General features: G+C 43.9%; 1 pseudogene; it reads left to right on the forward strand.

Annotated features, from left to right (window-relative positions):
• The first annotated feature begins 5,058 nt into the window (after positions 1 to 5,058).
• The window catches only part of LOC101591924, a 21,058-nt pseudogene continuing 19,356 nt past the window's right edge, over positions 5,059 to 6,760 (forward strand).

The following is a 6,760-nucleotide window of genomic DNA, read 5'->3' on the forward strand; positions in this document are numbered from 1 at the left end:
ATTTCTAAAGAGTCCCAGTCTTTAGATCCTCCTGGTCTTTCAGACAGGAACACGATGATATGATCAGTGACTCGCAGGCAGTGGGTAATCTGAAAGCGTTAGGAACATTACTGTTAGGACAGATCTGACCTCTGGATTTTTATCCGAGCAAATTAGTTTATTGGGAGGGCTGTGAAGGTGACTCAGGGGTGCAACACTCAGGTGTTATGAACATGATCATGTCTAGCACAACCAAAAATAAAAAATATTTCTTGAAATCTCCGTGTTAGGACAGAATCCTAACTGCCAGAAAGCGGACAAGACTGCCTAAATACATGGAGAGTGAACAGGACTGGATTGTTAGGATCTTAGGGTCTGCTCAGGCCCTAAGCTCACTATGAAACTTTGTTGCATCCTCCCGTTATGTTAATAGATCTCGGGGTCCACTGTGTGGGAATGCAGCCCAGACTCACATACATTCTAGGGAAGCCCTCCACCACTGAGCTGCACCTGCAGGCGGGCTCTTCTTCCCAAATGCCTAGTGATCACTGCACATAACAAAATGCATTCAGTTTCCCTATGACACTCCTGCTGAGTGCAAGCTGATTGCAGTAGCTCCTGTAAACAGGTTGGAAGAGGCCCCAGGGCAGACACCATATCCAAATTCCACCTCATTGTAGATATTGCAGCACAGGTCATCCTTGCTGCTGCTCAGGGATCTATTGTCATACTCTGGTACATTTCTAGGCTGTGTGAAGAAGGAAATCACACTGAAGAGGAACACTGGAAAGAATTCATAAAGATTACTTCTCTCCTTGTTGCAGTGGAAGGTTTGCAAGGGTCAACAGTACACTAAAAGATATGACCATGAAACCCTACACTTCCTGCGGGACTCATGGCCAGGTTTAGATGCAGAAGCTGAGGCTGAGTAGCTTCCTAGAAATGAGTGCTGAACAGGAACTAATGTTCACTGAGTGCTTTTTCTGTGGTAGGAACAACTCTACCTGTCTATCTCTGTCGAAATGGAACCTTACACAACACTGTATAAGCAAAAAGCCATGATTAATGACATGTTCCTCACAGCACTACTTATGCATGTGATCACATAGCAGACAAGAGAGTGAAGAAGTGTGTTCCTGTGGCACTTCATTCCATGCTCTTCTCCCAGTAAGATATGGAGGGACACGATTCCTTCTCCTTTGGTGAAGAGACTGGGTTATGGCAGGGACAAGACACGTCGTAGATGCAGCCACATGCTACCGTGCCTCTCACCAGCTACTGCCTTCACTCCCACCTGTATGTGTATGTTCTCTCTCTCTCTTCCCATTTACAACAAGGGCAATGAGGATGAGGAAGGAACATATACAGAGGCCCACCAGATGCACTGTAATAAAGGAAAATCTTCACTGTACCCCTCAATGATTCCTCGCTGCAAATCATTTATTCCGGTGAGGAGCAAACAGCATGGACATCCAGTCTCTACGTGCTGTCTGAAGTCCTGCCATTCTCCTTAGACAGAGGATATACAGCCCCACACACAAACCTCACAAGTTGTCTACGTTCTCCAGTACTTGCCTCAGCACACAGTGGATTACAGGAGCTCTTAGTCTATCACAGTACTCAGTCCTTAATGTAATACAAGATTTCCTTGAAACCAAGGCCAAAATTTCCTTCTATGGATACAACTTATTTTAACAATCAACTGGGTTTCCGATAGTGACCTACAAAATATCTAATTGTTAAAATGTTTTATTTTGCTCCTCTGTGCAAAGCATATCTAATGAGAGTGAATTCAGATGTCTTTGCATTAGAATTAATATTTCTCAATAAATTCATTTCAAAAAATAATTGTTGTCAAATTTTCTCCTTAATTTTTCTCCATGGGAGAACAGATAGTGAGTGACTAAAAAGATATATTAAAGAGAACAATGAATCACCACTAAGACAACAATTTGCAATGTATTTATTATTGAATCTGTCTTACTAATTGGTTTTCAAACTGTCTCATTGCTATTTGATTCTCAGTAAAATTATTTAAAAATCTATTAAAGAAGCATTATATGTTGGCTATTCAGAAGATGGGTTATACACTGATAAAAGGCAGAGAAAAATAAAATGAAATGGAAAAAATGATGTATGAGTAAGTACCACTTCCTAAAATGAATCTACACTTAGGTAGGTAATTATCATGGGTCACAAACATTTGAAGACCAAAGGACAACAAAAATGAAGAATACCCTTTCATGGCTGGACCTAAAACCACCTGCAGGCTCCTTCCCTCCATTTTTCATCCATCTTCTGGAGGAAGTTTTGGTGCCTCTTCCTGGTCATTCCACTGCTTCTTCACCCTTAGGTGGATCAGAAGATCCTATCCACAGATCATGTTTTAAACATCACCATGTAGCCAAAGAAATAATCATTTGGCAGCCTTAGCTCTTCCACTGCTGTCCTTCTCCATTTGAGAAGAGAAACTTTGACCTGCATATGGCACTCCCATGCACAGCCTTTCTATATCAATATCCTCGATGCCATAATTTGGCCTGAATTTTTACTCAGTGCTGTAGAATGAATAAATTCTGCATTGAAAATATAGCTGTTCATACTAATCAATCTTCAAAGTTTCCATGTCTTTAAATAATTGTCTTTAAATAACACACGTATTTACAAAACAAAAACACCCAATCACAGGGCTGGCCCTATAGCTCAGCTGATGAAAGCACCGCTTAGATGGATGCAAGGACTGGGATTCGATCCCCAGCATGCTCTGTGGGCCACCCCCTCCGATGGGGCCCACTTAGATGGCAACTAAGACTGGACATTGTGATGCATGCCTGTAATTCTAGTAACTGGGAGGCTGAAAACAGGAGGATCACTACAAGTCCAATCTGTGTAGTGAGACCTTGTATAACCTATACTAAATACATAAAAAACACCCAACCAGAACACACAATTATTGCACAATGAAATGAAAATGTTTTAGGAACGTCAAAAACGAGTTAGCTAGAATTTCATTGAAAAGAGACCAAAAATGAACATAAAAATGCATTTTAGAAATCAATGATTCAATCATGTTATTTACTTTCAAAGTGAAATTGTAGCACCACTTAGACTGTTTCCACCCAGGGGATGTGAAAAGTGGAATCCAATTAGCCTATGCCACTGAGAGAAAAAATGGAAATCTGAGTATGACAGACACATTACTTTTCAGGGGAAGCCTCCAGTTATTGCTAAGTGTGGGCAAAACAATTTCAGAAGAAATATTTGAAGATGTGGGCCGGAGGTAGAAAATGTGCTTCAGACACTGAGAGCTTACTGACACACCTGGATGCCTTGCTGAGAGAAAGCCACTAGGCTTGGGTACCAGGGCTTCCCAAGACACCAGGGAGTGGAAGGGTAAGCATCTACGGAAATCTGAGAGCAAAGGCAGAATCTTAACCGCAAATATTCTCAGCTGTTTACAACTCTGTTTCAGCAGTAGGATTTGGAACGCTGAGGAAGAACAAACCCAGCTAATGTGTTGCCAGAGCTGGAATTTAAGTGGAAACCGTGGGGACTCATTCCTCCTGCCAGCAATATATCCAAGGGGCAGAGCCCACTCAGCATGGCACAGCAGGCTCAGGCCTCCCTGGTGTTTAATAACAGATGCCATTGTGAGGACAGGAAGTTGTCCCAAAGGTCAGGCAGTCACTTCCTGAGAGGACCTGAGCCACACAGGTCAGCCTACATAACCAGAAAGGCCTTCACTGTGCATTCAGGGCCAGTGTGACCCACATCCTGCAGGTGTAAGCTTTCATCTTAAGGAGAACTCCAGAGAGAGGGCATCACCAGGACATCTGCTAGAGGATCTTCCTGGACATCCACACTCATCTCTATGAGCCCAAGAATGTGTGAGCACCACAGGCTTTATCCATTGGTTATTAACAAATTCGATGGGATGTATTTCTCCCAGCCACTGTGCATAGTGTGGTCAGCAGAAGTGACCAGCTGAGGGACTGGAAAGTCCTTTGAGCAAGCTCCTATGCATTGCTTTCCATGGGCTATGGCTGTCAAATGCTTGGTCCATAGTGCTCTGCATAGTGGGAACCACTGTCTTCAGCTCACTGGTGTCTGAAGATACAAGCCTCACTGCAGCAACTGTGGCATTTGTTCCCATGACCAGAAATAATCCAGCCATGGGTTGATGCCAGGTTTCTTTTCCTGGGTTCATTTAAAACTCATATTTGAATCACTCTAATGAGAGAAAAGAGGCACGTGGGGACTTGTTGAAAGGATACAGGAGCAATAGTTAGCACGCCTTCGTACACCTCTGCACCTGAACACGGTTCATTATAAAGTTGAAGACAGAGATCACCCCAATGAAGAGCAATTATTCCCCAGAAATAGTATGTGTACCCAAACGACAGAATGAGCCCCATGCTGCATCCTAACTGTCTTGGTTAGTGTCTTCTCCATGCTGAGACAAAATTCCTGAAAGGCAAATTAAAGAGGGCAAGGTTGATTCAGCTCATAGTCCGGAGAAGTTTCAGTGATGAATCAGCTGATTCCAAAGCAGTGTGGCATGGCACCGGGGCACCAGTACAAGGACACAGAGATAGAAAAAGACGAAGAGCAAAGGGAGGACAAGTCACTTTCCTTCCTCATGCTGTAAGCTGGCTGCCTGAACATGGGTGCAGTGTAGCACACGGGACCCTGGCTCTGTGTGAATCACTTGGTTAAACTCGTAAACTTGCAGAGGTGACACAACGGACAACACCCTAGAGCAGATAAGGTGGGTTGTTTACACCACAACATGGGGACCTGCTGAAATACTTAGTTAAGCTTCAAGACTCCTCTAGTGGATGCAGCATATCCAGCAGAGCACTCACCAGCACGTGTGTCCCAGGTTCTCCTGGGCAATGGAACCATGAACCTACTTTCTCATGACACTGCTGTGCTTCCTGCAAGGCCTTGCTTTGCACTTCACACAATGGCAATCCAGGGAAGAGGACACCTGAGGTGCTTGCAAGGACCATGACTCTAGTGATCAGAGATAGTTACTCTGCTAAGGAATAAGAGAGCTCTTTCTGTCAGTCGGCCGAAATGCCAAAAGGGAAGAAGCCCAAGGGCAAGAAGGTGGCCCCGGCCACTGCTGCTGTGAAGCAGGAGGCCAAAAGGTGGTAAATTCCCTGTTTGAGAAGAGGCCAAAGAATTTTTTCATTGAACAGGACATCCAACCCAAAACAGACCTCATCCACTTTGTCAAATGGCCCTGCTTCCTCTGGCTCAAGTGACAGAGGGCCCTCATGTACAAGCAGCAAAAGGAGACCCCTGCAATTAACCAGTTCACCCAGGCCTTGGAGCACCAAACAGCTACCTAGCTGCTTAAGTTTGCCCACAAGTACAGACCAGAGACCAAGCAAGAGAAGAAGCTGAGGCTTTTGGCCTAGGCAGAGAAGAAAGTTGCTGGCAAAGGGGATGTCCCCACTAAGAGGGCACTGGTCCTCAGAGCCTGTGTAGTAGAGAACAAGAAGGCTCAGCTTGTGGTGATTGCACATGATGTGGACCCCATGGAGCTGGTGGTCTTCCTGCCTGCCCTGTGTTGCAAGATGGGGTCCCTTACTGCATCATCAAGGGCAAGGCCAGGATGGGGCGTCTGGTCCACAGGAACACCTGTACAGTCACCTTCATGCAAGTCAACTCAGAAGACAAAGGTGAGCTGAGCAAGCCAGTGGAGGCCATCAGGACCAACTACAATGAAAGATACGATGAGATCCACCTTCACTCAGGAGGCAACGTTCTGGGTTCAAAATCTGTGGCTCGTATTGCCTAGCTGGAGAAAACAAAGGCTAAAGAGCTTGACACTAACTGGGCTAAGTGTACTCTTGTGTTTTCTGTGCATAAAAACACTAAATTGCCCTTAATCCAGTGTAAAAAAGGAGTAAGAGAGCTCTGACTGTGCACAAACCTTGGAAATCATATGAATAAAGTAGATTGATGCTGGGCTTAGATTTTTCTTGGCCCAGTATAAGCCAAGCAGAATAAGACATTGCCTTGGATCCTAATTAACACTGGTAAGGAGGGGAAGTATACCCATACAACAATAAGAACACATGGCTTTTTGATTGAAAGAGTCTAAAGCTACAAAATTTCCATAAGTTGCTCAATGATAACTCTTCCTTAGCATCTGTGAGGGTTTTATTTTTGAGGATAAAGTTAACAGTTCTACTCTTGATTTTCCTACAGGCAGCTATATGCCCTTGCTACAATATATTAGACTAAAATATTGAGGAATTACCTGTACATAAACTCTACCTCAATAAAGCTTTTAACAAACACACCTTAACAACAGCAAAGAGTGGAACAACAGTTAAAAGAAACATTTCTGCAACAGGTTTGAGAGCTCAAACAATGAGCTGGTCTCTTTTTCCCTAAACAGGTGGGCAGGCTCATCCTTAATCCACTTGAGGGGCCGATCCTTTTCCACGATCCAGAATTTCCTCTTGAACTATGAGAAGTCTCAGAAAATCACCTTTGTATTTCAATAGACTGGAAGAATCACGCCAACAGAGGACAAGGGAGTTGGTTTGAATTAATGCAATCTAAAAGCACAGTTTCTGTGCCAAAATGTTGCAAGTTTCAACATTACTTCAAAAAGGAGTGAGGACTCCCAAATGAAATGGACAGAATCTGTTAGAACCATCCTGGAAGACTGAGGACAGAGAACAGACTGCACAGTGACAGAAGCCATAATGTCCCTTTACTCATCAATAAATGGTACCTAGGCAACAAAAGTTTTAAAACA

The sequence above is a fragment of the Octodon degus genome, unplaced genomic scaffold, assembly GCF_000260255.1.
Source record: "Octodon degus isolate 3935 unplaced genomic scaffold, OctDeg1.0 scaffold00433, whole genome shotgun sequence".
Lineage (NCBI taxonomy): Eukaryota > Metazoa > Chordata > Mammalia > Rodentia > Octodontidae > Octodon > Octodon degus.